The sequence below is a fragment of the Mustela putorius genome, unplaced genomic scaffold (assembly GCF_011764305.1).
Source record: "Mustela putorius furo isolate JIRA1106 unplaced genomic scaffold, ASM1176430v1.1 tig00000031_pilon_pilon_pilon, whole genome shotgun sequence".
NCBI classification, from domain to species: domain Eukaryota; kingdom Metazoa; phylum Chordata; class Mammalia; order Carnivora; family Mustelidae; genus Mustela; species Mustela putorius.
This window is the reverse complement of record NW_025421260.1, coordinates 4350615-4370801: the sequence shown is the minus strand read 5'-3', so window position 1 is coordinate 4370801 and position 20187 is coordinate 4350615.

Here is a 20187-nt window from a genome sequence, read left to right as displayed (position 1 = left end):
CTTTGCATTACTTTCACTTTGTCTCAGTCTCGTTCCTTTGATAACGGACCCCAACAGCCCTAATGAAACACTATTATTTGATAACACCAGTGGAATAATGGTTCTAATCAATGATTACCAATGGCTCCAAAAATAACATAAAGAGAGTTAATCAGTTATCGTGTGTCTCTTTATGGAAAAACACAAAACCATGAAGAAGACTTGCCAAAATATTTAAACCTGAATCTGAGGAAGACTTCTTGCTCTATTGACCAATTTCCAGAAATATAAGAATCAATAGAGTATGTGAAATGATATCATAGAACAGACCAGTGAGATCTATACCAGGGGAAAGCATAAATCGAGCAACTAGCTCCTCCGAAATAAATTAGGAGGAAAGGAAAAGAGGTTGAGGACACTATAGATTAGTGATGTATCAGTGACTGCAGTATATGAAACAGATTTTAAATCTGATTCAATGAAGTTCGACTATAAAAACTCATTCATGTACTAATTTGGAAAAATTTAATACTGAATGTCTGCATAAGGATATTTTTAAAAAATAGTTTCAAGTTGGAAGATAATTATTATGTGTGTTTTTTTAAAATCCTTGTCTTTTAGAGATACATGCCAAAATATATGTAAATGACATAATGTAATGTCTGAAATTTTCTTGGAAATAATCCCAGGAGAAGGTCATATTTGAATAGGAATCATAAAGTGACAATATTTGGTCTGGGTAATAAGGATTTGTCATACTATTCTATTTTTACATGTATTTAGAATTTTGCAAAATTAAAGTTAAAGATAAATCTCAAATGAGCACCAGGCTTAGAACTTATGAATGTCACAACCTCACAAAGAGCTATTTTTTTAATCTGCATATTAAGGATAACAGAGTATTGATGCAAGATAACTTATGCAAACTAGGTATTCCAAGAAAAAACGCATAAGTGTTCTTGTTGTTATTTTAATCAAATATACATTATTATAGTTTTATTCAGTGCCTGACAGATTTGGAAGGTGAACCTAGGTTTTTTGCAATTGATATATGAAAGCTGAAGAGCATGCCTAAATTATAGTATACAATATGATTGCTAATATTTCCTTCTTTTCTCTACTCTGTTCTTGAAAACAAAAATAGTATAGTTTTAAATGTTTGAGAGTAAAGTCTTTATCTTACACATTCATTGACAGCCCACTACTTGTATCATATTTGATGTTATTAGCTACTAAAACAGATTTGAAAGATGAAGAGGAAGATCCAGAGGAAAGGGTTAAGAAAAAAAAAAGGTATAAATGGAACAGTAGTACCCTAGAGAAAGAGATTCTGACACTTGTATGCGTGATATTATAGGACTTTTTCAGAAGATTTAAAAAAATAATTGTATTTTCCCTGTTGAGAATTAGAGAATGCCATATGATGAGGGAGAGGTAAGTAGAAACGAAGCAAAGAGCAAGAGATCTTCTACAGGTATAAAAAGTGAAGTAAAACTAATAGGTAAATATGGGGCACCTGGGTGGCTCAGTTGGATGTCTGCCTTCAGCTCAGGTCATGATCCCAGCATCCTGGGATCCAACCCCACATCAGGCTTCCTGCTCAATGGGGAGCCTGCTTCTCCCTCTCCCTCTGCCATTCACTTCACTTGCACTCTCTAGCTCTATCAAATAAGTAAATAAAATCTTAAAAAAAAAAAAAAACTCATGAATTCAAACTCAGGTTTCTAGGAGATAACCACAGTATTTTTTTTAAACACAATGGAGAAATGTTGTGCTATAGTGGCTGAGGCTTTTTTGGACAAACTAATTCAGATAATGGATAATGAACGTATTGGCAAAGGAGCATATACAATATGTATTGGGAAATGTCATACCAATGCACCTAAATGTATAAATTGTCCAGTTAAATAAGAACTGAAGAGTTCTTATTGATACCTGGAGATACATACTTCTAATCCATGTGAGACATATGAACTATGCTTTTATAATTTGTATTCATGAATCTTTTGAAAGCTATATTATACTCTGTAACATTTGTTTGAGATCATTGTCATTATTTAAAATTCTTGTTTAAAATTTTTCAAATATTAATACCACACATAAATATATTAATGGACTTTTTTCATTAAATAAACTTTTAAACGGGCATCTTCTGATATACAGTGTCCTTTTTTGTGTATCTTAGTACTAAAATTTAATTCACTTTTTAAAAATCAATTAACTAATTAATTTTAAGCAGGCTCCACACCCAGTATGGCATCCAACACGGGGCTTGAACTCATGACCCTGAGATCAAGACCTGAGCTGAGATCAAGAGTTGGATGCTTAACCAACTGTACCACCCAGGTTCCCCAAAAATAATTTAATTCAAATTCATTTCCAAGCAATCAGAATCTTCCTAAAGACTGTCTCACTCAAACATTTACCAGTTTATATTATAAAACTAGTATCATCCCGGGTCATTCTACATTGAGTTGAAAACATTCCTATATCTTTCCAAAAAGATAAAAGGTATTTTTTAAAGATTTTTGAATCTCCGTGATCGTATTTTCTTACCTGGACACCTGAAACCCGCCATGCAGTTTGGTATCTGGATTTAATCCTCAGCTGGGTATCTCAGCTTTATGCTTATCTTTTAGAACATCTAAGATTTTTATAATTTATTATGGCTCAATTCTTCTTAATATTTCATTATCTTTTTCATCATCAAATGGTCTTAATTCCCTTACCACATGTGTTACAGAGGTTTGTATGCCATTTATCTATAGGCACGTGAGTATAGCAATTGCTTCTGAAAATAAATTTTTAAAGATGTGGTTGAAGCTGAAATATGAGATAAAGCTATGTAGAGCTGCATACTGGAAAACTTAAAAATTAAATGACAGTAACTATTATCTACATAGTGCATAGTAGTGGTATTTTACCCTAAACTCTTGTCACCAAAAAATACTCATTAAAAAATAATCATTATTACTTGGGTCAAAACCGCTGCTCAGAGCCAAGTCCCATCTTTCAAATGTGGAGTCTCTGCCTTTTTTTTTTTTTCTCTCCCAGTGATATGAGCTATCTTTCCCAAAGAAAACATGATCTGAGTGCTTTACACTTTTCTGACAGAATTCAAAGATTGAATATTTTAAATGATAAGGGTCTCTTACTGACTTCTCATGTAGAGTCGTTAAAGAGGTGGCTTATATACTATGTATGTAACAGCAGAATGATTTCTTAAATGTATTGTTCAATACTAAATTATAAAAAAGTCGGTAAAATTTTATTTAAAGTGTGCTTTTGAAATTCTCCATTTCTCTAACAGGAAGGTTGGAGAAAGGTTATGAACTGACACCATTATCTTGATATCTGTCAGGGAGTTGGCTATTGGCATGAAAAAAGAAGACTACTCTGTCTTTCCAAATAATAAAAAGCTCTTTACATTTTAAAATGAAAGCCATTTATGAGAAAGCCTTTGAAAAGCATGTTTCTCTGAGTTTTAAACACAAATCAGAAAGGCAAGTAATCATTCCAACTGGTGATAAAGCAGGGAGACATTTGTGCAACTGCAGTTGCTATTATAGGGATCTTGCCACTAGGCCGCCATTAAAATTGAGTTGGTTTGATTATAAATGACAATCTTCCAGAATTAGCTTTTCAATTATTTTAATTGCTGTAAGATTTCAAAATAATTATAAAATACTGTCCCTTAGTCAAGTACTTATTCATTTTAGATTTTATTGCTATAAACTTTTTAAAGTTCAAGGAAAATATTCCTTACAATACATGTAATTTTTAAGTTTCTTTTGTAGTTTAAAAGTTTAAAATGTATGGGACAATGTGTAAGACCTAAAGATATTTTTAAACCAATAATTGATATTTTATTATGTAGAAATGTGAAGGCTATATGCATTAAGGGAGAAGGTGTTTTGCAGTGAATACAGATTCAAACTGAAGACATTCTCATTGAGATACAATATAAAAATAAACACTGACCAAGAGTTGCAAGAAATCCCTAAGATATTTTGAAGCAACCTTAACTGAAAAGGCATAGCAACTGTTTTAAAAACAAAGCAAAGCAAAACAGAACAAAAAACCATGGCCTGATTTGGTTAATAAAGTTTTCTTTGGCATGTCTGAAACAAAAAAAAGGATAAAGTTCAGAGGAATGCTAGATCTAACTTGTTGAGATGTAATCAGTAAACGGCTTATACGGAGCTAATGGAAATTTAAAACTTAAGACAAGTACTTAATGTCTATATTTAAAGACAAGTACTTAATGTCTATATTTAAATGTCTATATTTAAATGTCTATATTTAAAGATATATGATCTTTAAATATAGATCATAGATCACTATGGTCTGGATCTATTTCACAATGGATTTAATCTGTTTATACCAAATGCTGGTACCTAAAAGAAAATGCTTCTTATGAACAATAATTTTCCTACCTGTGCTGTATAATAGCATTTAAAAAATTTTTTTTGAACTAAATGACAATCTTGTCATCTACTGTATGTAATCACAATCAGACATGAGATACACAGGTAAATCAATAGGTATATATTGAGTTTTCTTGAATAATTTTCAACTTAATATATTGTAGAAACTTTCAAAAATCTGAAAATTTTCCAAAAACTCTTTGTGTCTAAAATTAAGCACATAAAGGGAAACCTGTAACACACAGTATTGTGATTTAGTACCTGCTTGACTATGTTATGAATTAGCAGCTTCAAGATGACCAGTGTAACTTATGAGCCTCTATCTGAAAACTATGGGAAACAAATTAGTTTGAGGGGAAAACAAGCTGAAAGCTGTCATAAATTTTTTTTGTAGTTTTGTGGTGTCAAACCATATGCTAATAGCTGAAAAATTAGAAAACTGCAGTAATCAAATCATTTATCTTTTGACAGACCAATAACGAGTGATAACAAGGAAATGTGAGTGTCAGAGTAACTATTCTGAAAATATCAGCTATCTATTTTAAACACAATATAAAAATAAGAATTGATAAAACTATTATTTAAGAAATACAAAAGGGTCTCCTATAGTGCTCTGAATAAAAAATGAGAAACTAGATAATTAGAAGTTTCTTCGCATGAAATAGATGTGGATTAAATGTGGTGTATGTGTGGGGAAGAAAACAGTGAGGACTTAAATTTCTCAAGGATTATATCCAGCAGAATCTCCATAATTTAAGGCAGACCTGGTGTTACTACATTGCATAACTTTGAGAGAGTCTGGTTTTCATAGGTACGGGAATAAAGTTTCATTCATACACACCGAAGGTCATAAATGTACTAGGGTTTTAGAAATTATTTTTATCTGGATAACTACAGCTATGTTCTCTATCAGTTATCTATATATACATTAAAATAAACAAAAACACTAGAATTTAAAACATGGCAGGAATCCGTGAGTTGACTGTTCAGTTCTTCTTGTCTTATCTAGGCCCACTTTTATAGTTGTACTCAGCTAATAATGTCACTCGCACAAAGGAGTCTCAGAGAGCCTCAGCAGCATGTCTTGAACCTTTGTGGAATAACTAGGTCTCTATCTACGTGCAGGTTTACATGGTGACCACCTCAGATGATGACAGTAGTATTTCAGAGGACCAAAAGTAGAAACTGCAAGTCCCCCTGAGGCTAAAACATTCTGTTATTCAAAAGCAAGTCCCAAGGATGGAGCAAGAGATTCTGTCTTATAAGGGGTAAGCTACAAAATACAGTGCCCATGTTTCTCAATCCACCATGAAAACTTTCTAGACACAATAGCTACAGGGAAAAGAGAGGCACACAGTCACATCACGTTAGCAACAAGAATTTTTCTGAAAACAGAGTTGGACTCAAATTCTCTCAATTATTTTCACCAGCTCTGTGAAATTGGACAATTTATACTCCAAAAGGGAATTACACCACCTCCAAAAGATTGATAAGATTATTAAATGAAATGCTCCTATGAAAACCACTTAGAATATTCAGCATGTAGAATGAACCTCAAAATAGCAGTTATTATTATTTAACTAATCTAGAGTTGGTTTGGATCCTGTAGATACAATAGAAAGCACTTATTTTTATAATCAAATCTTTCATCAAATCTCCTTTACTGTTTGTTATGCCCCATCTCCATCATCACTTTGGGTAAATCATCTAGAGCTTTCTGGTTTTTCTCAGATATCAACAAGAATCTTCCTTTAGGTGTGGAAATACAATTCTATCTAACATAAAGTTTCAATCTCTCAGCTAGTTCATTCCCATTTTCTACAAGTTGGCCTTATGCCATTCAACCTCATTTTGGCAACTCATAGTGGGTTTTTTGGTTGTTTGTTTTGTTTTGTTTTTAACCAGTGCTTTTTAATGAACTTATTTTTCCTCTTCTATTCACTATGTCTGGTTCCACCAGAGTAGGTTTGAAGAAAGGAAGTTCCAGCAAAGATCTTCCTTGACATCCTAAGAAATCCTCTAAAACTAATGCTACCTCTTATGTGGCAAATGTCCAAATGTCCAAATGCTACCTTTCAGAGTAATCATTAGTTTATCATCTTAACTAAGACAATTTGAGTTAAAAGGGCTCTAGAAGTCATTAAGAAGTATTAGCTGACATAAAGGATAAGCTACAGTTCATGTCATGAAAACTTAGTGAATCGTTCACCCTATCCATGGAATGGTTTCATGAATTCCTTGGGGATCCCCTTACTGGGCACCGCCAACTAGAATCCCGGGCACAGTCACAATCTATGGCTGGGTGAATGTAACTTCTGAAACTCTTTCTTCCAAGATTGCTTCAGATGGCAGCCCACTTGTGTGAAATCTTATTGAAGATGACTTTTTCTGTAGGATAGATATGGACTTTTTCCATGGGATGGATACAAACCATCATGAAGAACAGACATGCATTTATCCTGCTGCCAGTGGTCATGTTCATATTTTTCTTCCTCAGAATGATCCCAAGCTATTTTTATTTTTAACCACTCAAACTGAATCATGTCCCTTCATTTCATGTTTCATACAAAAATGTACATTTCTTCTGTTTATTAACTGTGTGTGGTTATTTGATTAATGCTTATTTCCCAAAGGATGCCATGACATGAGGTACAGATTACCTTTTTATCATCATTTTAGTATGGAGCTTAAGCATATCTGTATCTTTTAAATAAATGAATAAAATCAAGATTAAATTCATGAAGATTAGGAAAAGGGAAAAAATAAAAGTATTTAGAAATTCATGACAAGAGCTATTCTGGGACAAACAGATTCAACTGAAAAATTTTCTTTAAGGATTATGTAATGCTAAGAGTATTTTTAGAGCTCTGCAAAAGTAGTAAAATAAACCAGATTTAAAAATTAGGAATTCTTCATAGGAGGTCATTTTAAATTATGTTTTGACCTGGTCACAAAAATGTCATTTGTTTCAGAAAATTATTTCTTATGAGGGCAAACTATTTTGATATTCTGTAAACCCAACCTAAGAACACTTTGAAGGTAGAAGGCAATTTGCATACGGAATTAAAATAGAGCAATAATGACCCAGTGCTACCACTGATTGAAACAACAAAAGAAGTGTTATTGGGGATTTAACCACTCTCATAAGCACACTGGTATAGTGGCATAAACCTTACAATTCATTCTTGTATAGGAGAGTTAAAATACCTATGGTTATTATAATTAAAACAAAGTCATTTCTCTATAAAAGACATCAAAAAAATCATTGAATGTGGTATCACATAGTTCCATAGACTTTGATATCAATGGTGCATATAAAATAATTTTTTTTTCTCCAGGAAGAAATGTAAATTCTCAGAGTATACTTCAACAGTTTTAAGTCTGCAGGGAAGAAAAAATTACACAGAAAAACAGAATTACATATTTTTGGAACAAATCTATAATTTAAGAAGAAAAATAGTATACAGATTTGATTTTGCCAAATTAAGGAATCAGGATAAACATAAAAAGAAAATGTAATCTTAGTGATTATGAATATTGGTTATTATTGACATTGAGAATGAATTATAGAAAAGAAAAACACAAAACATATGACTTATTTAAAAATATACAGAATCAAAACAGAATAATAAAAAAATGTGGGGTGATACATGATTTAAAATGTTAGCAAATGAGGAATGCTTAATTTCTTACATGAGATTAATCGTTATATTAATACTAAGTTGAGAAGTTTTTTGAGAAAATGGAGGCATATTTTAAAATATATTGCAGAAATATACAATAGTAGAAGAGTTTTAAAAACTCAAATATTTTTCTTATTTTCTGTTTCTGTTTATAATAAAATAATGAAAAAATAAATCTGTTAATTTTCAACTATGCAAAATGACAGATTAGGAAATATTCTGAGATTATATACAAAGGATTATTTTAACAAGTTACTATTCTAAAACAATAAGGAAAAAAGGTAGAAGTATTTATACAATGTTTTCCTCATTGATACTGATGAGGCTACACAAACTTTCAAATTCACAAATCTGCAGGGTATAAAATTAAGAAACAAAGAAAATTACCTGCTTATAAAAATATATCTCCTAATCTCCTATATATACATGAGAGTACACTAATCTGATATGTTGTAAACAAGGTAAACTGAAATATAAAATTTCACACATTTGGGAAAGTATCAAATAGCTCAAATAATATGTGCAATGTTAATTGATAGAAAGTGCAGTGAAGTAGGAATGAGGAATCTGGAAAGAAGTGTTGAATGTGAACTGTAAGAGTGCTAACTTGCTATGATGTTTTATGTGTGGGACAGACACATCACTATTTTAAGTAGTCTACAGGCAGTGTAGGACAGTACTTAAACTGAGCTATATTGTGCAATATAGCTTATAATGTTTAAGCAATAGAGATCACATTCATATTTGAGAAATCAAAGGCAGACTGAGAGTTAACTTAATAAATATGTTCTAGGGAAAAAGGCACCATATCTGTTGAATGGTATTTGAATCATCAGAAGTGCTGAATTATTTATATGTGTCTCGAGTCTAATAGAATGCATATGACAATTGATCTGCTCATTGAAAGGCAGCAATTACAGATCCACTGTACATGTGCAGACACAGAAAGAATTAAAAAGAGGGTAGCTGTCAACAGTATTTCAATAGACAGACTTGGACATAGATGGTACATAGAAATGATAAAGTGACAATTCATTGTTAGTGTCAACATGGACAATTCATTTTTACTGTCAACATGGGGAGTGGGGTAGAATGTAGGCTCAGTAGGATAAAAATGCCATGATCAGAGATCAACTACCATAGTTGGTTATAGGCACCCAGAGTAGGGATGTGGCAACAAGGAAAGTCCTACTTACTTTCCACTCCCAGCCCAAGTCAGTACGTATCACTGGAAAGAGGCAACAGGCTTAAATGAATTTGTTGAGCATACTTCAAGGCTGAAATGAAATCTACTTTAACTTCCAGTTTCACATCAAACTAACATGCCCAGCATTAATGTAAGTAGCCCAAGTTTTTAAGTAACTCTACTCCCAAGACCAGTATTTCTGTATATTTTTCTATAAAAACAGATATTTGAGCCAATTGTGGGAAGTTTCAGTGATAACAGGAGGGACAGTTTGATAGTCATAATAGTAAATATTTTATATAGATTTTTATAAGTTGTATTAAAATAATAATTTTACTTGTAATTAATCAAAAAATCAATAAGAAATTGCTCCTGTTATATATTCTAGAATCTACCTTAAAATGTATTTTATATAAAGAAAAGAGTTTCATCATTTATTTATACATAAATATAAATATTTTATATCTCATGTATTAAATATACTCAAGTATAGAATATTTTGAAAGTTTAGGTGAACTTTGCATTTGAGCTGACTGAGTATGTGTGTTTAGTTCTCAATCCCAAAAGACAATTGGAAAAATAAGTGAAATAAAATCAATCAACATAAAATCCAGAATGAGTGCAAGATGACTCGAGTACGGAGAGTTTTTTTGGAATACACTAAAAAAACTAAATTAAATTGTTATATACACTCATTAGAGTTAGAAAATTTGGTATCTATATGGTCAAAAGTGGCAAATTCCAGAGGAATAAGTTTCCCTAGCAGAGCTTCATAGCACTCACCCTGTAAAAAAGAATACTACCAGCAGTAAAGTGGATGCCCAGCATTAATTTGAGTTAACTATGTACACAAGAAAAATGATATAACAATTACTGATACTTCAGTTGTCAAAACTAGGGTTTGTTTACCAGGATAAATGCATTTGTACTGCTCTAAATAATTCAGAAATGCAAACCGCAATTGAGTAAAACAAACATATGTTTTGAAGAAAAGATAAAGGCCCATTTAGCTATATATCCTTTAGCAACAACTCTCACATCAACATATGTAAACACAGATACACACTTTTGTACATACATGCACTCATCTACAAAAACATGTATGTATATCTCCTGTGTACTGATACTCATATGTGAACACATGCATGTATACACACATATATCCAAACTTAAATGAATGCATCATACATGCACATCCACTTAAACTGGTATAAATATAAACATGTACATATGCAGAATAGATACCCAGTAACTAAAACCTATAAACTGGGACAGATATAACCTTCTTGAATGGAAGGACACAATAGGGTAATTATTTCCATTCTTTCCACAGGGAAATAAATGAGACTAAATAAATTGAAACTGTATTAATTATGATCCATCATGAAAACCTATACTATATGCTGAAAATATTTAAATTCACCTTAAAATGCTTTTAGAAAGCAATGAAGATGGAAAAAATCAACTAGATATTAAAACTAATAAAGCTAGGGGCGCCTGGGTGGCCCAGTGGTTTAAAGCCTCTGCCTTCAGCTCAGGTCATGATCTCAGGGTCCTGGGATAGAGCCCCACATCAGGCTGTCTACTCAGCAGGAAGCCTGTTTCCTCTTCTCCCTCTTTGCCTGACTCTCTGACTACTTGTGATCTCTGTCAAATAAATAAATAAAATCTTAAAAAAAAAAGCTAGAAAAAATAGTACCTTTGAAAGAGAAGAATAATGATAAATGCTCTGTGATAATTCATATTTGACTTCAGTTTGTTTGAGGTTTAATATGTAGTTATGAACTTTACATGGATTTACTCATTCAGGAATATGCTATTTCTCATGTCTTCCACTTTTCTATATGGACTGTCCAATCACATAGACTATTTATTGTTGTTTTTTTTTCTTGAACTACTATCATAGATGATTATAACAACAGTAATGGTGACATTGCTAGTATATTAATGACTTCAATGGAAAGTATTAATATTTTTCTATCTAAGCATGATTTTTATTAGAGTTTTTTTTTATTTTTATTTTTTTTTAAATATTTTATTTATTTATTTGACAGACAGAGATCACAAGTAGACAGAGAGGCAGGCAGTGAGAGAGGAAGGGAAGCAGGCTCCCTCCTGAGCAAAGAGCCTGATGCAGGGGTTGATTCCAGGACCCAGGGATCATGACCTGAGCTGAAGACAGAGACTTTAACCCACGGAGCCACCCAGGCACCCCAAGAGGTTTCTTTTAGACACCTGTTACCCCATATGGAAAATATGCTTAATTCCATTTTTATTTAAAGTTTTATAAAAACATATTTAAATATTGTGACAAACCTCCAACATCTATCTAAATGATAATGTGATTTCCTCCCTACTTTTCTCTATTATTGCAGTGGATTACACTTAGTTTTTCTCCTTGGATTACACTGCATGTGCTGGATAAATTCTATTTGTATAAAATGTACTCTAATTGATTCAATGCTGTAATTTAAGATGTATTTGGAAAAATAAAGTTATATATATGATTCTTTAATTTTCTCCGTATAACATATTATATTTGATGAAAATCTCTCAAACATGGATAACCACATAAAAACTGTCTGGATTTCTCTTTTGTTTTATAATAAGCTAAATAATGACTATTATTTTGGCATTGATATAATTGGTCAAATTTCCTTAATATACTGAACATCTAGGAAATTTTTAAAATGTAAAATATAAAATTTCAGAGAGCTATATCATACTTGAAGACAAAGAACCTGTTTTGTTTTTTAAATTTTCTACTTCTAGCAACTAGCAGTATAGACTCAATATTTTTGTGGAATAAAGAGTCATTTAATTTAGTTTTTTAAAGAATGTATAATAATCATCTTTCCAATATTTCAGAAAGTAAAATTAAATTACTGTATATTTTTATTGAATAAAAAGCAATTGAAAAGAAAATTTATTTTTGCTAAGTTCTGGCATACATAAGCCAGAACTCCTAAATGTAACAATAGGAAACAAATTGCCTGCCAAAAAAACAACAGGCGATGAAAAATCTATCTGGTCCTGCCTGCAGTTCTGAGCCTCATTTCCCAACAGCTGTTACTAGAAGATCTTTTAATGAGTCCCTTTTGTAGATGTATAAGGTGAAAAGCCAACCAAATACATGATGAAAATGAATCACAGGCATATTTGTAGTAGGATATAATGGAAGAAATTAAGTATTACAAATTAGCAATAACATTTCCACAATTGCATGGACAATAGCAATCAGATAATTTCAGTCAATGTTGAGCGATAAGATGTTTTTAATACTGGTAACATTAGATTTAAGCTATTTATCGGGTTCATAGCTATGGTTATATAAATCCAGAATCACAGTGAGGACACCCAGTTTTCCATTTTCACTAATGGAGAAATTGTTTTAATCATTATTTATATATATTCCAACTTCTTTTTTTCCAGAGATAAATATTTAATTAAAAAGTTTAATTCCAAATTTTTTAAAAAATTATTTTATGTTTAAGAATTGGTAAGGACAGATAGGGGCGACTGGGTGGCTCAGTGGGTTAAAGAATTGGTAATGACAGAGATGACAGGTCTTATCCAATTTCAGGAAAATATGTACAAATCATTGTTATCAATGTCTGTTCCTGGTTGGTTCAGTTGGTTGAAATTTAGTGTTATGACAATCAGATCATAGATCTATTTATGTTATAAGCCAACTTTTCCATTTTCTTGACCATACAGCAAATTCACAAAGCATGGACCTATTTTCAAAAATCTACTGGTATTCAGAAGAGATTAAGAAATAAGTCTAAACAACTCCAATTCTACCAGAAGGAAAACAAAAAAAAAAAAAAAAAGAAAGGTGGTAATTTATTGATGTTGTGTGAACAATTGTTTTTCTGTAGAGTATTGGACAATATTCATCATTACTCAATGCCACCTTTTACACTATACTTTTCAGGACAAAGGAACTAAAGGACAAAAAGTCTTACTTCTAAGAAGAAATACTTAAGAAGAGAGATTGTTCTTTAACTTGAATGTTTGAGTAATTGAGTTAAAATCACTTACCATAATTAAAAAATAGAATATGATTAAAGGATATTTTAAATTTTTCATTCAAGTTTCAAAAAATATTTTTGATTGAAGTCATAGAGTTATGGTGGAGTCACTCTAGATTTAAGAAAGCATGGTGAAGCAAAATATTTCCCTTGTTTGGTTATCAATTTATTCCTGAATTAAGATTTGATTAACACTATTTCCCTTTATTCTACTCAGCACTGGACCAATGGAATTATTTCTTGAGGTCTTCTATAACTCAGTTACCTGAAGAAGTGATTCATCAACTTTTCCAGTCCATGAATCATTTAACTGAGCATAACATTTGATGCAATTTCCTCTAATATAATTCTATTAAAACAGTATCTCCCAACATTACTGAGAAGAATGTTGGTTTCTTATGAGCTTCTGAAGAATCTTTGTATACTAATGGAAGAACAACTGTTTTGTTTTTAGATTTACTTGAGAAAGAGAGAGCGCGAGAGCGATCATGCGTGCAAGAGCAGTAGTGGGATCGGCAAAGGAAGCAGCAGACTCCCCACTGAGCAGGGAGCCAGACACCAGGCTCTATCTCCGGACCAGGAGGAGACCACAACCTGAGCTGAAGTCAGACACCTAACTGACTGAGTTATCCCAGGTCCCCCAAGAATTCCCGATTCTTGAAATATAAATTGGAGAATCATAGCAAGTCGTTTTATGAGAATAGTGAGAAATGAAAATTCCAGCAGAGAGCCAGGAAACAGATAAGAAGTAGCAATGGAAATAACTTTTGTAGATGCCTGATCTATCTTGATTATTTCACTTATAAGAACATTATTGAGCTGTACATGTTGGGGAAAGTTTCTATATCAACCACCCTTTCCAAGTGCACTAAATAGCAACAAAAACAGAATTTGCTTGATGCAGTGAGAATTACAGGCATCACAATTAGATGCTGTTGGATCTATACCCTTACACATCTTGTGAAAAAGTCTTTTTATTTTGGGGCAACTGGGTGACTCAGTGGGTTTAAAGCCTCTGCCTTCAGCTCAGGTCATGATCCCTGGGTCCTAGTATCAAACCCTGCATCAGGATCTCTGCTCACTGAGGAGCCTGCTTCCCCTTCTGCCTCTCTACCTACTTGTGATCTCCGTCAATTTAAAAAATCTTTTTTTAAAAAAGGCTTTTTATTTCATATAGTTCTCTAAATATTATTGCACGTCTTGTTTCTTATAGCTTAGACCACTGGTGGTCTAATAAGGGCAAGACTATTAGGCTCTGGAATCTCAAATTGTGACTGTTGTCTCTCAAGCATGGTGTAGAAAGTATTCAGAGTTACTGGCATTTATGGATTCTCTGGAAAGAATAGTATTAATCTCAGTAGTAACCAGCAATGTTTATATATTTTAAAAATATGAAAAAGAATCTTCCATGTTTTACTAGATTATCATGTATACTTTCCTTTGTTATCTATTATATCCCATTGTTTTCTATCATCTCTAAAACCTTAGAGTTAAGTTTTACTTTAGGTTTCCTAATTTCTATTTTACCATGTTGTATCACTTCTTACCAACTTCTCAAAACTATTGGATTTAACAATTTTTAAAAGCATAATAAAGTTTTAGTATGCATGTTATTAGGATAGAATACTTTAAAAACAGGCTATAACAATATTATATTCTTTACCAATAAACTCCAATGTATAAAAATAAATCATAGGACATAACATTTTATCAGGGGACTTTTCCTAAGACCAGAATTCCAAATTTTATGGAGATCTCTGAGCAGATGTTTCTAAAGTACTATAAGAAAATACCTATTTTGAGTTATTAGAGTAATATAAAGTCCAACTATGTTGCTTTTATATGTCTGTTTTAAGTTTTCTGTTTCATAAGCAATAATTAAGTACTTTTTAAAAAGATTTTATTTATTTATTTGACAGACAGAGATCACAAGTAGGCAAAAAGGCAGGCAAAGAAAAGAAAGGAGGAAGCAGGCTCCCTACTGAGCAGAGAGCCTGATGCGGGGCTTGATTCCAGAACCCTGGGATCATGACCCAAGCCGAAGGCAGAGGCTTTAACCCACTGAGCCACCCAGGTAGCCCAATAATTAAGTACTTTTAAAAGTACATATTAAACTACACCTATAGCTCATTGAAAACAGATGATCATAGTATATTATTTAAAATACTGAAAGAATTTGGAGACTACTTTGTAGCAAATTCAGTAATTGGTTACATTGTTAGTTTTACCACAGTAGCATATAATAAATGTAAAATCTATGTTAATATTTAAGAAAATCAGATCTAAACTATGGAAATCAGTCATCCTTATAATGTGGTCTAATCTGTGAGTTTGAAATTAGAGGCAGGACTGAAACAGGATATTGAAATATTGTTTCTTCACAAATCCATTTGCCTAAATCACTGCTATCACAAACCTGCCCCACTTTTTTTTTTTTAAATGCAATTACACTTTCTCATGACTATCATTTAGTGAACCTTCACTCAGCATTGGTTAGGCATTTTATAGCTACTGAACCAAATTTCTGTCCAGCAGAATTTTATTATACATATTACAAAAAACAGTTCAAAAACAGTGTAATAATGACACTCAGGAGAAACAATGGCCAAAACATAATTATTAGTAGTTTTGCGTGACTAAGTGACTAATTCTTTGTCCTTGCCTCTTCTGACGATAGTAAAAGATAGAAGATTGTTTTATGCTTATGGAAGAGTAAGTCTAACCCTCAGGGAAGGAAACCCTGAAGTACTAAGATCAAAATTTTGAAAAATAGGTGAACAATGCATACTGATTATATATTTTATATGAATTGCTTCAAATAACAATATTGGCTATATATTTTTTATAAAAATATTTTATTTCCTACTCATGCGGAATTTTATATCTAGTGTATTTTATGAATCCATGTTGATCAACATCTTTAATTTTTCCATATTGGTAATGTCTGTGACTCTGGCTACTTAATATTTTTACAATTTTATTTTTAAAGATTTACTTACTTACTTAGTTATTTACATAATAGAGCATGAGCAGGAGGGATAGAGGGAGAGAGAATCTGAAGCACACCTCGCACTGAGTGTGGAGCCCAAAACAGGGTTTGATCTCATGACTCGGAGATCATGACCTGAGGTGAAATCAAAAGGCAGACATTTGACTGAATGTGCCACCAGGGGCCCCTAAGAAGGATTTTAAAGCAGCAATATGAAAAAGGAACAAAAATAGCTTGGAATTCAATTCATACTTTTTGAAATTTTATGGGTAACAGAAAGGAGACAAGTATAGCTTTGGCACAGTGATAGATACAGTTTAAAATATAGTTGGAAGGTCACATTGAATATAATGCTGCTATAGACATTGAGGTGCATATATCCCTTTGAATTAGTATATGTGTATTTGGGTAATAGTGCAATTGCTGAATTGTAGAGTAATTCTACTTTTAACTTTCTGAGGTACCTCCATCCTATTTTCCAAAGTGGCTACATCAGTTTTCATTCCTGCTAACAATACAGGAGGATTCCCCTTTCTCCATATCCTTGCCAGTACCCGTTGTTTCTTGTGCTGTGGATTTTAGCCATTCTGACAAGGAAGAGCTGGTATCTCATTGTAGTTCTGCTTTGTATTTTCCTGATGAGTAATGTTGAGCATCTTTTCATGTGTCTGTTAGCCATCTGCATGTCTTCTTTGGAAAAATATCTATTCATGTCTCCCCCCGTTTTTTAACTGGATTATTCATTTTGGGGTATTGAATTTTTAAGTTCTTCATAGATTTTTGGATACTAACCCTTTATCAGAGAAGTCATTTGCAAATATCTTCTCCCATTCCTATGTTGCCTTTTAATTTTGCTGATTGTTTCCTTTACTGTGCAGAAGCTTCTGCACTAGTAGTGCAGTAGTCCCACTAACCCCACTAGTTTATTTTTCCTTTTTTTTTTCCTTGCCTTTGGAGACCTCTCTAGAAAGAAATTGCTATGGCTGATGTCAAAGAAGTTATTGCCCGTGTTCTCCTCTATAGTTTTTATGGTCTCAGGTCTCACATATAGGTCTTTCATCCATTTTGAGTTTATTTTTGTGTGTGGTATAAGAAAGTGGTCCAGTTTTATTCTTCTGCATGTTGCTATCCAGTTTTTCCAACACCATTTTTTGAAGAGACTTTTTATCATTGTGTGTTTTTTCCTGCTTTGTTAAAGACGAATTGACCTTATAGGATGGGTTCGTATGAAATGCGGTTCACATTCATCTCTTGATTGTAGATTTTACATTTTCAGTTCTCATATTCATTTATCACTTTTCACAGAATATTTGCTCAGTTTAACTTATGCTGTGTACCATGCAATGCATATAGGAGCTATCCTACTTTAAATGACACAGCTAGCTAACTTTGTGACTATCAGTTTTGTAATTTTCCACTGTGGACAATAATTTTTTTTTTTACTGAACCCCATTATAACTTAAGGTGTAGTACAGTATACATATATACACACATATATATACACATACACATATGTGCCACACACACATGAACACATTTAGACATTTCTTTATTCTCAGTTACCTAAGATATGCAATTATTTATTGAAAAATGATTCTACTAAAAGTTTTTGGTAATTGTCGATAGACAAAGAATCCTATTGTCTTCCTAAAATATTCATCCAGCCAAGTTTAAGTTCTCTATACTACATTTTTTCCATGCAGCAAAATTTTTTAATTTTGAAATTACATATGCTTAATTTTTTTCAATGTTATTTTTATTTCTTCATTAATCTAAATGGCTTTCACTATGCCTTTTATGACTGTAAATGAAATTTAAAAGTACATTGAATACTTTTTTAGCACATACATTTGTTTAAAAATTTTTAAATTTTATTTGTCAAACATTTTTTTCTGCTTGAAATTTGCTATAGTATCTGGTATTAAAGAGAATTAGTAATCTGGAATATTTATATATGAAAATAAATAGAACACCTTCAGGTCATATCCTATAAATAATTTAAGAACTATTTCTCATGTAACTTATATTCCTCTGAATATGCCATCAATAAAATCAATTTCTAAATTCTTAGCATATCTAATTAAACACAGTAGCTTCTTATCTGTGCCCTTTCCTTTTTGTTATTTCTGAGTTTACCAAGTAGTTTGCAATTAAAATCACGGTTGGTTTCTTTCTTACCTTTGTTCTACTACACAAGTCATGAACACTTAACCTAACTGTGAGAAGAATGCCTTGTATATAAATAATAACTGATAAGTAAAATCTAACTATTTGTATTTCCTTACATGATATTTCCAAAGTTGGATTTTAGCTATTCTTGAATTCTCTTAATATCTTTAGGTTTTTACAATAATAGTATGTGTTTTCTCTCTCTGTGACTCATAAATCATGGATAAAGTATTTAAAAAATGAAATGTTTCAGGTTAATATTGTGTATCAGGTTGTATCATGAGTGGAAGAGCAATATATTAGAACACAGGAGATAGGAACTCTACATACTAATTCTGAGTCTAGAGAGATTTAGTTGCCATTTTTGAGTAAGTCTTGTAATGCAGTTAGTTTGCAATATTTTTATTAGTAAAATGCAAATGTTAGCCTAGGTAATGTCTAAGCCAGCTCTTATTTTTGATAGTTGTTTTCTTTATCTTATAATATCCTATAGTAAAACACTTATGACTTCAGTGAATCATTAAGATAACAAAGTTCTGTAGATATCCTAGAAACAAGATGATAGAGTCTTTCTATATTAACGAAAAAGTTTTTAAGTTTTACATTTACCACGCAGCTAGCTGCAAGCTAAATGAGACAGACTTCTTCCACAGGAGCTAACGTTTGAGGACTATTAACAAAAACAGTTCTCATCTACAGGATATGCTATAGGTAAGTCATTTCCTAAGGCAAGAGGTTACCAGGAGAATTCAGGGAGATGGAGGAATAATGTTGATGATGCTTTAGGTGATCCTTGAGTTTCTGAAGCAGGTTTTAAAAAAATCTCAGTAAGATGAGAAACAGTTGAATATACAAGAGTTATCACATTTTTTAACACCCCATCATTTCATAGGTCATTCGTTTCAGTTCAATACAATTGAGAAAATGTGTTTTTTTAATGCCTATGTAAACCCTTGCGTTATAGGAGGTATTGGAATACGTGAATAATGCATAAATATTCCAGTGAGAGGCAGGCTAATGTAGTGGTCAAGAACCCAGATTTGGGGGCACCTGTGATGAAGTCCCAGAACCTAAGTCAGGTTCGGTGGGCTGAGGAGGTTCGGAGCCGACGACTAAAGAAAGAATTCTTAAGACATCTTTGGTGCAAAATGGTGGTTTATTAAAGCATGGGGACAGGACCCGTGGGCAGGAAGAGCTGCAGCTGCCCCGGTTGTGAGGGATGGCAGGTTATGTACCCTGCTGTTGGGGGAAGGTGAGGGGAAGGGAGGTTTCAGTGGAGTTTTCATATGCTAAAGAGGGCCTACAAGGTGCCAGGATGTTCCAGACCTGCCGGAGGCCTTGCCCTTTCTGCTGGATCAATGTTGTCTTTAGACCAGCCATTAACATTAAGATCTTTGGGAGACTTTTTGGTGGGGTGTCACAATCCTGCTATCAATCGTCTTTGTTAGTGAGATTTAGGACATTTGTAAGCCAAGGGAGACTCCTGTCTAGCAGGATTGTGAGCTCTGCAAGTTAACTATTTGCTTATTGTTCATGGCAGTCAGGGCTGCCTGAGGGATGCTACACATATGACTGAGGGGGAGAGGATGCAGAGGGGGGTGCAAGGCGCCAGCTTTAGCTTTGTCTTCAGCCAGCCCCGTGCTCCCTCATCAGAGCTAGAGCTTATAGTAACTGACATATGCCTTAAGTTTTATATTCCAGTTATATTTTAATCTTATCT